Below are 18,625 nucleotides of genomic sequence, written 5' to 3'. Positions count from 1 at the left end.
AGATAGAAGACACAGAAAAAGACACTACGAAAGACGACCAGAGCAGTGTGTGTGTGTGTGTGTGTGTGTGTGTGTGTGTGTGTGTGTGCATGTCTGCATGTGCATGCTACAGACGTGGATGTATGCATATGTGTGTAGGAATGAATGTGAGGAGTTATGAGAGAACTGCACAACAGAGGGGCAGTTTGAGTTTGTTGGGGAAGCAAGTGAATGATAGACAGCAGTTAGACAAAGATAAAGGCATGAACAAAGACAAAGGCACAGCTGGTAAGGTGGGAGTGAAACTGGTTTGTAGATGGTGCTGGATAGATGCGTCTGGGGGAACAATTTTTTAAAAATCGGATAACGAGACCTTTTGAAATCCAAAAGAAGCCATTCAAATTGATTGGATTCACCTCTGAATGTTCTTTGGTTTTCCCTGGCTAAATGTTATTGGTCTGAAATACAATGAAAAACTACTTTGTCTCTGCCCTTCTCTAACCAACTTTTGTGCTCAAGTTTCTCTGTGACTTGCTATTCAAAAATACTCACACAGTGTTGTGTATTTGCTGAAATGAGGAAGGAAAATAAATCAGGGACTCTCACCAAACGGAGTCTGTTTTCCTGATGATGCCTCAACCAAAGATTAAAGACCAACGAACTCCATCTCCCACCACTGGCTATATAAATCACTCGTTCTGACAGGTCTCATTGCCGCAATGCCTACACACATATGGCTGGCTGTGGTAACAGTTGGGGTAATAGGTTGACAAATAATGACTCCAGGAGAGAGTGCTCTATGCAGTGTGGCCCTAAACCACAATGATTTTGACACCACTGGGTCCCGTGTTTTAAAAGCCACAATGACAACTGTGGTTAGCTACATGTTGAAAGAGAAATCTAAGCGTGTCTGTGTCTTCTGCTAGGTGGGTGATTCTCATGGTTTACTTACCAACCAGTTAGAACCATAAAGCCACACGCTCCCGAAGGGGTAGAGATGTAAGCTGTCTTATCATATGACTCATCATGTTATAATTTTTACACCATGTTACCCTGTGAGTTAGTGTTAGCCATCTTTATCCAGAATGTTAAATGTGCTAATCCACTATGTAACCGCAGCCTGCAGCTTTAACAAGGAAACAGACCAGCTGTTGTGATCAGTCTTGTATCGGACAGGGAAAAAGAGAAACATGTGGAAATACTTGTTGAGCTAAAACCAACACACAGATGTTGAGACATTTGCCATGTCTCTGCTGGCCTTTCCTTTGACGCTAAAGCAGCTGGATATGCAGAGTAAAGTTCGAGTGGGGCTTGGACATGGAGGGCTTGCATGTAAAAAAAAAAAAAAAAAAAAAAAAAAAACTAAGAAAGGCAGAATGTTAAAAGAGAAAGCTGAATGGATGTGTAAAAGTAGTATGATAGGAGAGAGAAAAAAAGAGAGGAATGAGGAGACAAAGCAAGACAGATATGTGAGACAGACAGGCAGATGTGCACAACAAAGAATATTTATGAATCTTTTAGTGATCCCCATGAGGAAAATTCTCTTTTCCCTTGACCCACTTCACAAGGAGATCAGACCACAAGGTGAGCTTTAGAACAGCATCCCTGAAGCAAGTGGACTTTCATTGTCTTACTAAAACATAAGCAGAGGCGTAAGTGGAAATGATGCATCCCATCACAAGGGTCTGAACTTGAGTCCTCAGCTTTAAGAGCACCCTCCTTTCTCACAACCGCACCTCGATGAAATGTTTATCAGCATCCATCTTCTGCACTATTTCACGCTTATGAGTCTAATTCAAATTATCAAGGCTGTTTTGACATCATAATTTACTGTGTGCTACAAGGAAAAAAGGTGTCCGAAATTTCTTAATCCGTTTCGGTGACAAGCTGTTTTTACACACTCTCCCTCAGTGTGATTTTGTTTTTAATTTGACCATAACTACACATACACGTTTTCATTTCTCTGAAACATGATAACAAAGCTGAGTCACAAGTGATGACGCAGACTTGAGTTCACCCGCGCCCCATATACATTCACACTCTGGATGAACTACAACCCCCCCCCCCCCCCCCCCCTCTGTTTCTCCCTCATAAACCACTCTTTTCTGATTTCTCTGCAGAGGGCTTGGTTGCTATAGAGACCCACAAACATCACAGATTTCTGACCCCCTGGTTGGCACAATTCTACTAAATCTAGCTTTTCACAAGCTCTATGAAATAGCCAATCCCTACGCATTGGAAGGCACTCATACACACACACATATGCAGACAAACATATATATATACACACACACACACACACACACTTCTCTCTAACCCTTGTATCTTGTACCTGACCTCTTACATGGCCCTCAGCAAAGTACAGTGTTTAGCGCTTTAAGATGCTTCCTGCAACAAAGCCAGCTAATTGCTAGACTTTTTGTTGTGCGTAATCTTATTTTCATCACTGACGTAGAATGTGATATGTGATGGGTGTGTGTATATGTAAATGAGGGGTGTGTGTATGAAGGAGGGAATGGGGGGCATATTAATCATGTTTATTTATCTGGACGAGGAGTTGAAATAAGCGCCGAGACATCATTTAACAGCATGCTAAGCTAATCTCTGGTCGAGATAAATACTTCATTTCTCTCCTCTCCCCGTGACGCTCCCTTGCTCGCGACTGCTCCGCTGACGCTACATCTAAACACCGGCAATAATAAAGACAATTATTTAGGCCTTTGATAATTATGTGTCAAAGGCAGCGAAAGCCACTAGATAATTGGGCGAAAACTGAATGGTAATCCACAATGGAGATCCCCGCGGGGAGACAGACAGACTCATCCCTAGAAAGAATGCAGTGTGAGAGAAAAGAGAAAAAAAAGGCAAAGACAGAAAGATGAGAGCTCTTTAAGGGGCCTTGCTCACTGTCAGATAGTCAATGTGAAAAGCCACAATTATACACAGAGAGAGAGTGCGAATAGAGAGCAGCAAACAAGAGGAAGGAAAACAAGGGATAGAGAGAGAATGACACAAAATGATTGAGACTAAAAAAGAAGACAAAATGTAGAGTGGTAGTGGGAGTGTGCAAAGACTGAGCAGAGGCCAAGGGGAAGGAGGAGAGAGAGAGAGAGAGAGAGAAAGAGAGAGAAGCGCCCCATGATGATGCCAGTCAGAGACGAGGCTTATAATGTGGCTGCGCCATGCACTGCCAACAGCCACAGATAATCTAGGACTACCCACTGAGCACTGAAGCACTGCTTAAATATTTGATTGATTAACTGTCCTGTTGCTGCCAGAGAGTAAGAGGAGAGCATCAGAGAAGCCAGGGCGAACACAGAAAAAACAAACAAACATGTATGCGGGTGCACACCGGAAGGTTGGAAAACACATGGCGCAGACACACTAACACATACACCCCCATAAATCCCTACACGCCAACATTGGAACATGAGCACAAACACAAACACATAGAGACATGTACACATTGCAAGCATGTGTAGAGTCTGCAAAGACAGTGGCAAGGGCTGGAAAAAACAAACATTAAGGCTGATTGACGCTCTGGCAGTGATTTCTTTCTATCATAAATCAATAAGGACAATAGCCTTATAGATAAACACTGGTTAAGTTGATGATCCACAGCTGGATTTGGCTCTTAATGACTGTGGGATTCACCACATGGATGATGTGTGTGTCGCTCTTATTCCGATCCAAGTGTTACTGAATGTTGCTAGCAACTGATCTCAGGTCACAGAGGGGCGGATAGGAGTGGAAGTGCAGCGTGTTCAGCTAGTCTACCTTCCCTGTCGCTGTGACACATACACACACAAACACACACACACACACACACACACACACTCATCCCTGTTCGTCCCTGACTGTGAAAACACAGGCAGCTGGCCCCCCACGCTCCGACACCCTCCACAGGAAGAGACAACACCAGCGCTTCCTGTGGCTTTGAAGCAGCGGTCCCAGGTCCCCTGTCGGTCCCCAGCTTCCTTTGTCTTAACCGCAGGAAGGAAGCCCTCTCTAGCACGAGGCCACAGGGCCCTAGGGAGCGAGGAGGAGTGTGTTTGTGTGTGTGCATCTTTCAGTACTGTGGGAGTGTGCAGAGGTTTTGCTCACTGAGGTCACATGCATTTACTCACAGGGTTTTTTCCCCTCTGACTCTCCAGTGCATGAACCCTGGCTATGGCGAGGGTGTAGAGAGGGAGGGAGAGAGCAGTATGAAACTGCAATAACTTCCTCCTGTCTTTCCCGTTTCCTCTCATGGCTGTTCCCCGCATGTATGATGGAGGAAAGATGAGGAAGAGACAGAAAGGGAGGATGGTGGGCAGGGAGAGGGGGTGAGATCTGAAAGGGTGAGGAAGGGGGCATTCCTGAATTGTGTGAGTGACAGCACCGGACGCAGGCTAGTGGGAAGTGGTGTGTTTGTCTGTGTGCATGTTGGGGAAGATTCTATGTGTATATGGACATATAAACCACACACACACAGACGCACACACACACACACACACACACACACATATGTATGTATATATACAGACACACAGACACATGCATGGACAGATAGCCTGCACACCAACATCGGTGGGGGTAGTGAGGAAAAGGAAGGCCAGTAAATATTTACTGACACAGCAGAAGTGGAGAACGGTTGTCCACTGGTGGAAACAAAAGGCAGAGGATGAGGAGCAGTGTGCCAGGAAACCTGCCGGCTGTGGGCGCTGCGCCCCGCTTGTGCCCGCGTGGAAAACAAGAGGAAAACGGGAAGGGCAGACGGAGGAGGGAGAGAGGGCAGGGAGGATGGGATGGAGGGAGAGAAGAAGGGAGGGACGAACAGGGTTGTGGGTAAAGGAGAGCTCATAAACAATGGCAGACCATGGCGCAGAGCAACGGCTGGTAACTCAAAATAATGGAATTAGTTTCTTCAAGATGATGTTGAGTGAGAGTTTAAATGTGTGGGGGAGTTGGCTTGTGCATACAGGTATGTGCAATCATGCATGTATATACAAAAAATATATTCTTCCTCAAACAATGGTATATAACTTAGTGAATCTCTTTTGACATTTGAATGCATATAAGTAATTTTCCACATAATCTTTTTTTCTTCCTGTAAGTGATATATAATTCCACATAGTAATAATAAATCCCTGTAACACTTAAATTCCTATTGGTTTTCAATTGACTGACAACTCCACCAAATCATTCAGACCCGATGAGCCAAGACGCTGGTCAAATGTATAGCAGCATTTCATAGTTACTACAAAACAATTCAGTTAATTTCTAATTAAGGTTAGTGTTAATGATATCAACTCCCAACAGTTTGATCAATTACATTTCTGTCACAATGAGAAGACTGGTAGTTGTTGCTCAAGCTGCTCGAGCTATACCCCTATAATGTTCACATTGAAATGATATTGACACAATTAAGAAAGTGGACAAAGTCTTGTAACATTAGCAGTTAAGGATGTTCATATATTGTTTAGTGACAGCAATTACAGAAATTCTCCAAATGATAATTTCTAATTAGGCAGCATTCCTTAACAAAGTGAAATTACGGCATGGCGACTAATTAAAGTCTTGTGTTAATTAGACTACATCTTAGTTAAGAAAACCAGCACAAGGTACGGTGCGCAATGTCTTCATCATTCCCAAATCAACTGGCCATATTAACAGCTTTGGTCTACAGAGCGAAATGAGAAAGTTACTTCTGCACAGTGGAAACGGTCGAGGCCTCATCATCTACACTCGCCTTTTCTCTAACTCTCTCTCTCACTCTGAAAGTGCTTCTTTCTTGTCTTTCTCCCTGTCTCTCAACCCTCCGGCAATGCTGTAAAATAGAAACCTAACCTCAATATTTTCCCTCACGGTGCTGGGACTTGCTGGCCCATTAAATTCCCCTTCCCATGTGTCAGCTTGCACATTTCCACCATGAAATTTTCGTATAATTAAACTTTCTTAATGATTTATAAGCTATAATAATAGCCGTAAGTATTTCAGAGCAGGTTAAAGGGACAGCCTTTAAGTGCACGCCGGGGGATGACCCTGTTTTAACATAGTTTCGGATGGGTGACTCTCGGCTGGAGACCAGGATGGATAGGGTGAGGGAGAACGAGATTGACGGAGGGAGGGAGTGCGCGAGAGGGCCTAACAAGGGTGGGAGGAGGAGGAGGCTGAGACCTTTGTGTCGTAACTCAGGGTGATTCTGACATGGAGGAGAACCAAGAGCTCCCTGAATCCTGGCAGGGAGGAGACAGCTTACCACGGACAGGCATACGGCGCAACAGAGGCTTAAAAGCCGAGAGAAAGACGGAAAAACCCTGGGCCGGGAGAGGAAAAGACTGGATGTAGAAAGAAAGACGCAGCTAGGAAGAGAGAAAAAAAGAGAGCCTGAACATCAGATAAAACTGTAGATAGATACAATAAAACAATAAGAAAAGAAAGGGAAGAAACACAGTTGTATTTTGAGGCACATTATTAAAAAAAAAAAAGTTAAGTGAACAAATTTAATCCTGGTGAACACACTAATAAACTGACAAAGTTTAATGTACAAATCTAAAGTACTGGAATTAATGTCAAAATTATGTGCACAATCACTTTGCATGCATGTTCTGTGGCACACACAAACAAGCACACGCACGCGCGCACGCACGCACACACACACAGACACACACACACACACGCACACAGACAGACACACACACACACACAGACACACACACACAGATGTTTGCTCTCTGCTGCCTCTCTGACGGCAAGGCTGATATGATTGCCACTTAGGAAATCAGTGTGTTTTCACACCACTCTCAGCTCTGCCAAAGCTAATGTGTTAAATATCCATCGGGTACTGCTGTCCATTTCTGAGACACACACACAGACACACACACACACAGGCAGACACACACAGCCTTAGGGGCTGATGAACACTGATTCCTTGTACTAACTGAGCCCAACGTTGGCATTCGAGCCAAAATTTCTAAATTGGGGTGCAGTGAGAAAATTTCAACAAGCTATGATGTGGAATTTTCACTCAATTCTTCTAAATTTGTTGTGAGAAGGTTGAAGTGGAGATGAATTTTAACAATTGTGTGACTTTCTTCACTCTTCTTGTTGTCAAGAAGTACCCATTTATTTCATACAAATGTTGTTTTTTTCCCCCCTAAGATCCATACAAATTCACTTTCTTGCTTCACAAATCAACACATGAAGCCCAGCTACTTTGTGTTTTGAAAAGGTGGAGCCTGCTGATGGCAAAATCTACCAAATTTCTCAGTGGACTATTTTTCACCTTAGCTGTGAATGGGGGAGGAAGGAGAGAAGGAAAATTAAACAAAAACAACAAATCTGGAGGCGCCTGCTGCTCTGCACATTACTGGCAAATCAGGTGTGTGTGTGTGTGTGTGTGTGTGTGTGTGTGTGTGTGTGTGTGTGTGTGTGTGTGTGTGTCCCTTCAGGGCTGCAGGAGTTAGATTCTCAGGGGGAGGTGTTTTGTATAAACTTCCAGGGCCACTCGACCCATCTCTGAGTGAGAAGCCCAAAGAAAAAAAAAAAAAAGTTCGGGGGAGAAGGAAAGGGGAGGAGAGGTAAAAGAAAGTGACAAAGAGAGCGTTCCTCCCTTCATTTATCATCCTCTACTCTTCATATTTGCTCGTCTCCTGTGCTGTGGGGCAAGTGGGAAAGAGAGAGCCCCCCAAAAAAGAAAAAATAAGAAAAGAAAAAAAAAAAAAACAGGCTCTGTGATCCCCTGTACTCAAAGGAAGGAGAGAGTGAGGGAGGGAAAACTACAGAAGGCCAACTGAAATTAATGGAAATATATAACAATCTGAAATTAACTTCTCATTGCCACTAGCCATGATTTAAAACCGCTTTTTAACGAGAGGAAAGATGAGTCAGAAAAAAAAGAGAGAGAGAAGGGGTTGAGGCCATATTACAAATTGGACAGGCTGGGGGAAGCTACAAGTTAATTTGCCCCATCATGTAAAAACTTTGCAGTTCTCCAGGCGCACTCGCTTAAATGATTATTTTTATGCCCAAAGTAATCAAGACATAGGAATAAAAGATTAAAAATAATACTAATGTAGGGTATAAGAAAATACAAAGCAATTCAATTAGCCAATTAAACAGGCAGCGTAAAAAAAAACAAAACAAATCCATTTCAAGTATCTAACCTGTATCATGATGTTCCGTTGGACCAGATTTAACAGCAAAAACATTTTCTCTTCTAGCCTTAAATACAAATTTAAATTTCATAGATAGTCCAAAGTTACAAATAAAAATGAAAAGCCTTAACTTTGTGTTCTGTTACTGCAAAAAAAACTAAAACAAAAAAAACATAATGCCAAAGTAAGTAAATGATATCTAAATTAATACAATTTTAGTGATACGACAGAGATTAAAAAAGATAAAACAATCATTCTTCTTCTTATTCTCCTTCTTCTTTTTATTTTTATAATTATAATTATTATTATCATTATTATTAGTATTATGCCACTGTTTAAAGCAGACACTGAAACCCTATTTTGAATAAAATATAAGCACTTACACTTACATGTAAAATAATTTACTTTTGTTATTCTTCTGTTCAGTGCTTTATAATGTAGTTTATTAAAATAATGTGCGGAACAAGCACCGCAGTATACTCTGGAGTACATAATGAAATCACCACAATGATTCCCTTAATGAATTAAATGTAAAATTTACAAAAACTAGTATACCAGTTGAAGTGCTTTTCAAGTGATATTGTTGATTAAAAACAAAGCCTGAGAGAAGGGTGTGGAGCACATACATACACATACACACACAAAAACACACACATACACACACACACACATACAGAGCATACACACATAATACGGTATAAAGTATATTATTAATGTTATAAAAAAAAAAAGCAATTAAATCAAAGTGGTATAGAGCCTGAAGCTATGAGGACTGTCAATTCTGCTGGAAATGCCACAGAAGATTACAGTTGGGTTTGTGGATTCCATGAACCCTTTTTTTGATTAGGGAGTCAATTATTTCTCATTACTGAAGATGCTATTTCGGAAAAAGACCTTGTCAGTCAATCATGCAAAAAGTCCTCGAAAAGCGTGAATAAACCATTAAAGAGAGAGGCGGATGGGGGGGTGGTGGGGGGAGCACACTGACCCTTTTCCCCACCCAAACTCCTACTTGTAGTCAAATTACCTTTTTAACTATTACACCTCTGTCAGGTCTTTGTCAGCGTATGCTAATTAGGGCCTTCAGTGGAGAACGTTTGAAAAGAAAACAGTATATTTATTAGTTTATCTCAGAAAAAGGCATTTACCCAGAGCTGAAGGTAAGTTTGAATGTGGTGATTATCTTGTCATTTTCAGGCTGTTTGTCTAAGAGTGTGCACGTGTGCGTCAGAAGGTGTTTGTGTGTATGAGTGCGCGCATGTCAGTGTGTGAGTGAATGCCGGTGTATATGACTTCAGGTAATGTGCTGTTGTGTGTGGATGTGTGTGGATGGACGTACACATGTGCATTCATACATATATAATACATATTCATTCGTGTGTGTGTTTGTGTGTGTGTGCATGTGTGTGTGTGTGTGTGTGTGTGTGTGTGTGTGTGTGTGTGTACGTTAGCTGCTTTCAGCACACTGATAGGCAAGCACAGCACATTTCTCCTGTCCTCTTTGTTCTGTGTTGGGTTTGACACCTCTAAACAATAGCAGCGCTTCACTTCGCCCAGCCCCAACCCACCACCAACCACACACTGCATGGACGGGAGCTGCCAATTAGCACTATCAAACACCCCTCATCAGCTGTCTGCTTACCACAAAAAAAAAAAAAAAAGAATCCCACAACAAATCAATAATTCTGAGTTTCCTTCAGAAACAATCACATTCATCAGCGGACGTAAGGGTACACAAGAGAAGTAAGCATGATCGCTAATTGTATAGTATGGACTGTGCATATATAAAAGACACACAGAAAACAACTCGAGTACTGCCGCATGAAGTGGAGCGTCACAAAAAGCTCTCAACTGACAGAGTTGAAACAAAGGTCTGCGTCCTCTCTGTCTCCTCTCCAACTCTGGTGTCTAGAGCTGATCTTTATTTTGGGGCCGCCCTGGCTCGAATGCAACCAAGGTCCCTTGTCTAAATCACCCGCCTTTTGGACAAACAGGGCAGTTGTTCTCAAGCATTCTCTTTTTCCTCACACACAAAAACTGTCATCCACTCAAAACTGCACCACTCTCTCTTTTAGTTTATCTACCTTTGTGTAATGCCATGCTGGGTGAGCTGTGTTTTTGGCGGCCACCGGGCAGCCAGACAATGTGGTGTGACCCAGGGGACAGAGGGTCGACGTGGGGAGAGAGACATGGAGAGGGGGGCCTGTCATGGAGAGAGGGTCTCAGAGGGCTGGAGGTGAGCAGAGGTGTCTGTGAGATGACTGTCGCTCCTCTCGGTGGTCCAAGCCCTTTTCATTAACCCACACCCCTGGGTTCACCAAACAGAAACAGGGGGTGGAAGTAAGGACAGGGGGGTGCGGTCGGGTGCAGAGCACTAGCCCTGGTGACCACCAGAGACCTGCCGCCTGCCTGCCTTCATGCCTTCCTGTCTGTCTGAATGCAGATCTGTGTCATCCATTACAGACAAGGGACTGCTTTTTAACAAAATACAAACACAAGCAGGAGCACATGCACGGGCAGACAGACACAGACAGAACACACGCATACAAAAATACACATGCATCGAAGCCTGCTAAGGGAACAGAGAGGTAACAAAGGACAGGCAGTGCCCCCTAGTGTTTTCATCAAAGAGAAATCAGACCAAATCAACTAACCATCACCCCAAGCAAAGACACAAAAACAGATAAAGGAGGGGAGCAAGAAAGAAGAGACAGAGAAGGGGGGGGGGGGGGGGGGCAAGAGGTAAAGAGGCTGGATTCATGGGAGAAGTGCCATCACGTGGAAGACACAAGGGTGGGGGTGGGTGCATAAGGTGGAAGGGGCAGGACACTGGGGGGGAAGGAAGGAGAGGGATGGAGGGAGCAAAGGGATAAAGAATGGATGGAAGTTAAAGAGTGGGCATGGATGGGGGTGTACAGTACATGCTAGCTGGTAGGTGGTGGAAAGGGTGTTAAAAGATGTCTGACACGACCAAGATGTTTTTAATATTTGAGGCCGAGAGAGCGAAAAAGTGTGAGGGAGAAGGAGAGGGAGAGAGGCAGGCAGGCCATGCATGAAAGCCGATGTCAGAGGAGTCCAGAGGAATCGTCGAGTGTGAAGCCATCTAATAGGAAAGCAGAATATATATGAGACAGGGACACACGCGCGCGCGCGCACGCGCGCGCACACACACACACACACACACACACACACACACACACACGGACTGTGAATTACTAAGCCACCCAGTGTGGCCTGGTAACTGATCTGAACATGAACCACAAACTAATGAGTGACATGACAGGGGAGAAATGAAAACCTTGCTTACTGGGACAACAAACAAGCCCTTTGGAGTAAAATGCACACTCATGCTTGAAGATGAAAACATTTTACAAACATGAGTGTATAAAAAAAAATAAAAAATCTGCTCAAATGTGCGCGTGTGTTATATTCTTTACTTGGACAGCGCATCCAGCTTCATATTCCCACCATGAAGTAAGGCCTACCCTTCAGTGAGTTCCGCATTGAGCTCCAAGCCAGCAAAGACATCAAAGCCTGCTCCACTCCAGGAGTCTCTCGCTCGCTCTCCTTCTCGCTTCCTCTCTCTACCTTCCTTTTGCTCTTTCATAACCCCCATCGTATTTCACAGCACATAAAGCCTTAAAATGGCACATAAAACAGTTCATCTCTTTTCACTGTCAGCTTTCTAGGCTTAAAAAATTAAATATGTTTCACTGCAGGTACATAACTAAAACACACCCCTGGAAAAAAATTGCCATAAAGGATTCAAACTAGGCTTTCCATAAGTATCGGAGGCTATAGAGTTGGGAATAGATCAGCTGAATAGTCAGTACGGGGTATTTCAAGCTTGAAGTGCAGAGGATATGAAGTGACAGAGACACTGTGCGGTTTCCTATTTTCCCTTTGCCATCAATCCCATCATTGTATGTTCTGTGTTAAAACACTGGTGATATGTGCAGGATGATGATCATTCTGCAGGTGATGCATTGATGCTGAAAAATTCTCTACAAACAGACTAAAAGAAAGCTGTGACCCTGGTGTTTGGAGGGTTTGGAGTAGGCAAGGCGAAAACACCACAGAATACCAACACCCCATTCAATGAACTTTAAAAGCAGTGAAAGACAGAGAGCAGAGAGTGAAGGAGGCGGGTGTGGATGGAGATGCCGACTTTGAAGGAAAGAAAAAAAGCAAAGGGGAGAGAGAAGACGAGAGAAATAGAAGCAGAGGAGGGAGAGAGGGTTTAAACTTCAACCCTAGAGTCAGTGAGTTCACTGACATTTGCACCAGGATCCGCCTAGCTGCTCCTCGCAGCTTTTCAGAAACAACACTTTCTCTCCTTTCAATTCCTAAGACTTATTCTCCCTCCTACATTCGCAGCAGAATGAGACCATTCACAGTCTTGAGGGCAGAGAAAGAAAGAAAAAAAAAAAAGACAGAAAAGCAAACTGGATTGAATGTGTTAAATTCGAGTGATGCCTGCCTGACAATTTGCAACCCTGTATGTCCTCAAAATTCTTCTCGTATATTGTATGCATTCTTATGGTAGAATTAACAAGGGGGGAGGAAAAGAAAAAAAAATGACATGTGACAAGCGATTCATTTGAGCTGTCAACATGTCATCTTCACCACATTCAAACCTCACGTCAACCGCTCGTATTCCCTCTCTGGTGAAGGTGACCTAGGTCGTAACCAGCTGACACACCCACACACAGCAGGTGAATGCATGGAAAACCCACAGTGGGAACAGCGACTGTGAGAGACTGGCAAGAATGAACGGCAAGTTAGAGCAAAAGGACAAATAGGATAAAAAAATGTGGCATCCACTCAGAAAAAGGAGACAAATGAGGATACTTCATTGAAAGCAACTTACATTTTCAGGTAAGAAAAAAAAAATATTCATTTGACATTTTATATAATATTGAATGATAAAGTTCAGATAATAATTTTAACCATTTTGCAGCTTTACACAAAATTAAAAAAAAAAGCAGCTCAGAGATGAATTTTTAATACGTGCAGTAAATAAGGAAGGTGAGAAGGAGGAAGCAATGAGAAAAATTGGTGTTCTAAGACAGATGTTTGTTGAAAAAGACAGAATAAAAAACAGTGTAAAGGAGACAGACAGAAGTGAGTTCAGTCTTGAGTGAAGGATGGGAGTGAAATGGCAAAGAATGAAGTAGCAAGGCCGATGTGAAGTTGAGGTTAAGAGAGGGAACAGAAAAAGAAAGTGACTGAATCGGAAGCAAAGGGGAAGAGCAAAGAACAGACGAGAGACCATATATGCGGGGCATGAGATAAATAAAGAAAATGAGAAGAGGAAAGTTTACAGATCAGCGTTAAGAGAGACGAGACAGTAGGAGTGTGACCAAAGAAGCTCGGAGGAATGTGAGCCACAAAAAAAAAAAAGAACAGTAATGTGGAGTGGTTTGACAACAGGGGCAAGGGGCAAAGAAAGAATGAGTGAGTGAAGGAGAGTTTCATTACGAATTAAGAAGGAAGGTAAAACACAACAAACACCAGCGACAGGAGCGAAAGAAATGGACAGCAGTGCCCAATGGGTATTAAAGAGTGAATGAAAGAGTGAGAGAGCTCTGAAGTAGAGGAGAGGGAAGAGAGCGAGACCTTGCCTCTGAGGCAACGAGCCGAGAGGAACGAGAGAGGCAGACAAAGCCGCGCACTGCTCTCACACGGCAGAACAAAGAGAAGAGGTGCATCATGGGAGTCTGAGCCTTGCGCCACCTCTGACGCCATGCTGGATAAACACACAATGGAACGTACGCACGAATCAAAACGCAAACCTTCGAGAAATAATCAAGGACATGATTAGTATAAAGACCTCTGCAGGGCGAGGCTTCCTGCTTTCAGTGCCTTACCTCCTCAGCTCACATAAAGCTACACGAACGCAGTGGGGTCAACAAGTGAATGGGAAAGTGGTCTCAGACTTTTGGACTCCACTGTGTATATTAAATGATTAGGGTCTGTCTGTCATAAACTTGACTCAAGACATAACAGAAAGCTTTGATTAATATTGACTTCACAATTGCATAAAAATGCTGCTAACAGGCGATAGAGAGCAGGGAATCCTTGAGGAAACCAAGACAGCATCCTCACTCATCAAGTGAATAGGTGGAAGAGAAGGAAGACTGTCCAAGCAGATACAAAGCCAACAGTGCCGGTGAAAAGTGGAAACAGGCAAGGGGGGTGGGGGGTGGGGGGTGTGGGGGGATAAAGTGAAAGACAGAACCGGGGTCAGGAGAGGAGAATTTTCTATGTAGCACACTCATACAAACAGACCAGGGTTGAAGCAGAGACTGGAGACGAACAGCAAGGGAGGAGAGCTGTTCAATTTTAGCAGCAATTCAGGTATATATCTTTCTGTCTGCACTGAGTGTTCTGTGTGTTTCATTATTAATCTCATTATGTGCTTATATGAATGGGTTTACACTTGTAAAAGCAGCATATATCATTATATTGCATTTACCTGCGCAAGCAGGAAACAGGCTGAAGGAGTGCGGACACAGGGGTGGCAGGGTGAAACTGGATTTTGTTTTCTCACCCAAGTGTCAAAATTCAAAGGAAAAGTATGCTAAATTATCAAGATATTGGCTCTAAAGTTTTCCATCTACCCCTTCTGACTCCTACTTGCCCCTCTCTTGTGCTCTCTCTTTCCTTTTCGTCTCCTTCCTCTCTCTCTTCCTCCGGCAGGTCTGATATGCCGGAGCTGCAGCTGAACTCTGAGTAGCACTGTCTCCGGGAAAAAACAAAGTGATCAATGTGAGAAGGCACGGGGCGCTCATGGACAGGCCAATCAATGGTGGAAAGAACCTTGCCCAGGGCCTTATGCAAATGGAAGCACGTCCCGTAACCTCGGGAGTGAACATGCGCACTAGATCAATGGGACGAGGGTAGAACCTTACAGCAAGATCAGCCTCAGCCAGTAAATATGTAATGATGAATCCCTCAAGATTTCACTGAACTCAAATGAACTTCAAGTAGCTCGGCTTCTTATATCACAAAGTGGCAAAAGAGACCCTGTGTTGAAGAGGTGGGGTATGGGGTGGGTGGAGCAGGACAAGGGAGATTAAAAAGAGCCTTTGCACAATGATGCACTGAGGACAGATGGATTTTTCACTTCCTTTTCACTAGGGAGGAAAAAAAAAAAACAGGAAGACAAAAAGGTGAGAGGAGACTTATGAATAGTCACCTCAACAATACTTGTTTGAGATGTAATGATTTTCAATTACATCACCATGGCAACATCTGTGTGTTTTGAGGAACGAAAGAGAAGAGTGGGTAACCGTGACGACCTGGTGAAAGCGTGCTTGGCCATTTAAAACCATGGATGGTTAGACCAAGGACTGGATGAGACAAACTATTTAAAACGAACAGCTGACATTTCCTAATACCCTTATATACTGGAGCCTGGAATTGGTATCAATCAAAACCTATCACAGACCAGTTAAAAACAGTGCATGACTTAAATTGGTAACGTAGGTAAGGTAAAGGTAACAGTGCAGATGGGAAGACTTGTCTTTGTAAGCAGAAACTGATATGATAAAGGATAGACAGCTGCGCACTCAAACTACCAACTATCACTGAGAGGGAGAAAAATATAATATTACTGTAAAAGAAAGAGAACGATGGGTTCTTGAACCAACAATACAAACCACAATGTATGGAAGCAATCCTGAAGTATATTGACGGCTCCAGCATCACAGCTTGAGGTGAGAGCAACAGCTCCATATCTGCCTCTGGGCTGTTGAGAATATTATAGAAGAGTTTGATAATAACAAGACCATTCAACGGGACCATTCAAAAGGAGAATTAAAGTTTGGGCAACAAGACAAAATGTATCTAGTTATAGCTGCAGTACTCCTGATGCAAAGTTCAGTTCAGTTGTTAAAACACTAGACACAAGGTGAATCACTTCCCTGGGAGCTTCTTTTGACCAGTCTACCTTTTCTGAGTTGTAACTGCTCTCCAGGAGCATTTATCTTACTCCACTGACTAGATATAGTTACTCTCTAAAAAAAAGGAGAAGAAAGTCAACTGATCATAATAATGTTAATGTCCACGGTGTTCCTAGTTAGCTGTTTGTGAGGGAGTGGTGCAATAACGGTAGGATAATCTAGGGACCTATACACATTTTATAAGGAGAGTAAGGAGAGAAAATCCATTTTGCTCACTGATAAGATAACAGCTCCTGACTCATAAGCTAGTTAGTTAGTTGTTGTGGGTTAGTGATGCATGAGAAAATCAGACAGGAAGATGCTAGCAACAAAAGGACACATGACGGAGGAGGACAGCTCAATGGATAGCTGTGATCCACTCTGTATTCTAGCCAACTATAGCAATTTTGCACCGTTTGTTCAGGCTGCTTGCCTTCAGGTTACCGAGATATTATAAAACAACCTGACTAAAGAGAGGAAAGCAGGATATGCACAACGGAAGGAGCCACATGTAAAAAAAAATACAAATAAACCAAGGACTCCAACAGATAGTGTTCATGTTCTTAGAGCTTTGATTGTCTTGCAACTATATAACAATAAAACAAGACAGAATTAATAATGAAAGCAATCAGAAAATGCAGTAAAAAACCAAAAAATTTGAATCTGTCACACAAAATCAATTTCCCTAGACACTCATGGAATAACACGAGAGACACGAGTAAAGTATTTTCAACCCCCCACTCCTCTCCAACACCACAAATGTAATCTAGAATCCAAAGATGCTCCTGAAACATAGAGAGAAACACCAACAAAGGTGAGAATAATGGCGACGTATTGAAGGGAATACTTCACAAAGCCTATTGTGTGAGTATCCTTTTCAGGCAGCAAACCCGCTGTAATTTGGTCTGCGTCATCTGCCTCTAGTCACAATGCAGCACTACAGCTTTGAAATGGATGGCAAATGAAGGCCATTTGTACATAATCACAGCAGATAGAAGAATTCAGAAGCCCTACAATGTGTTGTTGAGGTGGAAAGAAAGACCTTGGTCTATCTATGGCAGCCAGCGCAGCTAAGGTTTGGCAAGGGAGGTCTTTTTTCCAGAAACAAGCAAATCAATTCAAATCAAATCAGCTTGCTAGCCGTGACATTTAAACAGTTCAATTTACATCCTTATGTTAAGAGGAGAGCCGCTCTTTAAGATGCCTATTCATTCACAAAGAAATTAGACGTCTATATTTCAGCTGCTTAATAGAGCAAATATGCTGTAGCTGTACTGAGGAACAAGCCATGTCTTTTCACGGTGTACAAAGGGCTAGGCACTGTCTGTCATTATGAGCAGAGCATAAAAACACAGAGAGGGATAATATACACAATATAGCCACGACTAGAAAACAGGACCATGCAGGATATGCATGCATTAAAACATACATGCACACGCAAGTGCGTTCACACACACGTGCAAAGGCACATACACATACACCATCAGTGGTGATGGTGTATGTCCTGAGGGCTGCTGTCCTGCTGTGCGGGCTGGCAGGCACTTTTGTCATGGTGGTCCTTTTGTTTCACATCAAACAAAACGCCACAGCTTTGCATACGGCTCCACTAATTTCTGCTAGTGTGCCCCAGCCATTTATCATCGCCTCTCACCCTCTTCTCCTCTCCTCCCCTAACGTGGCTCTGATAGCTGCTCTCCACCAAGCTGTTCTGCTCAGGACGATACAGGCTTCTCCAGGCTAACGCTGACACACACAGACATGCACATATGCACACGTGCACACACACGTACACTCAGGCAAACATAGACCCATACAATATGTGCGCACCCACTTGCAGACATACACGCGCACACACACACACACACACACACACATGCACACTAGCACACACAGACAGACATACACACAGGAAACTGCACTACTCCTGCACCGCTTGCAAGCCCGCCAGCTATGGAGAACCTTGAGATAAAAACAGACCTTCTCTTCATCCCCTCCAGAAGCAATAGACAGGCTAGCACTCAGAGTTTCGAAGGCGGCCGAGACGTGCATACAACATTAGATGAGGGGATTTTCAGAGCCTGTGTATGGACGTCTTCACAGCTGGGATGATTTTGTCAACAAATTAAAGAGATTTTTGCTTGTGTGGTGATGAACTCAGGTGAAGGTTGCGCTGGTCCTTGAAGAGCATTTCAGATAGATAGGAATGTGGAACTTAGTTTGACACAGTTTAAAGGAATACACCAACATTTTAGGAAAATAAACTTGTTAAATAAACTTGCTTGCTGTGTGACTGGGATTAAGACACTGTGCTAAGACTAATATCAGTTTTATCTCTGTGCATTCAGCAGAGAGGACTTGTTTAGTCTGGAAAAAAGGACAAACACTGGAAGCAGGGTGGAAACTGCTAACTTTCGACAAAAAAGAAAAATTTCCTGCAACTTAAAACTTAACTTAAAAATTTGTCTTATTTTACATTTTGTGTTGTGTTTGTTGGCAAACTGGTCACCAATCCATCTTAGGGTTTGGAAAGTATGGAAACAACTTTACCATGAGGACAAGACT

General features: G+C 43.1%; 1 protein-coding gene across 2 annotated transcripts in view; it reads right to left on the bottom strand.

The window, feature by feature from the left end:
* Nucleotides 1-18,625, bottom strand: part of fam172a (family with sequence similarity 172 member A) — a 160,544-nt gene that overhangs the window by 64,038 nt on the left and 77,881 nt on the right. The window lies entirely within an intron of this gene.

The sequence above is a fragment of the Seriola aureovittata genome, chromosome 5, assembly GCF_021018895.1.
Source record: "Seriola aureovittata isolate HTS-2021-v1 ecotype China chromosome 5, ASM2101889v1, whole genome shotgun sequence".
Taxonomy (NCBI): domain Eukaryota; kingdom Metazoa; phylum Chordata; class Actinopteri; order Carangiformes; family Carangidae; genus Seriola; species Seriola aureovittata.
The sequence above is the reverse complement of the archived record's forward strand: the minus strand, read 5'-3'. Positions and strand labels throughout refer to the sequence as shown.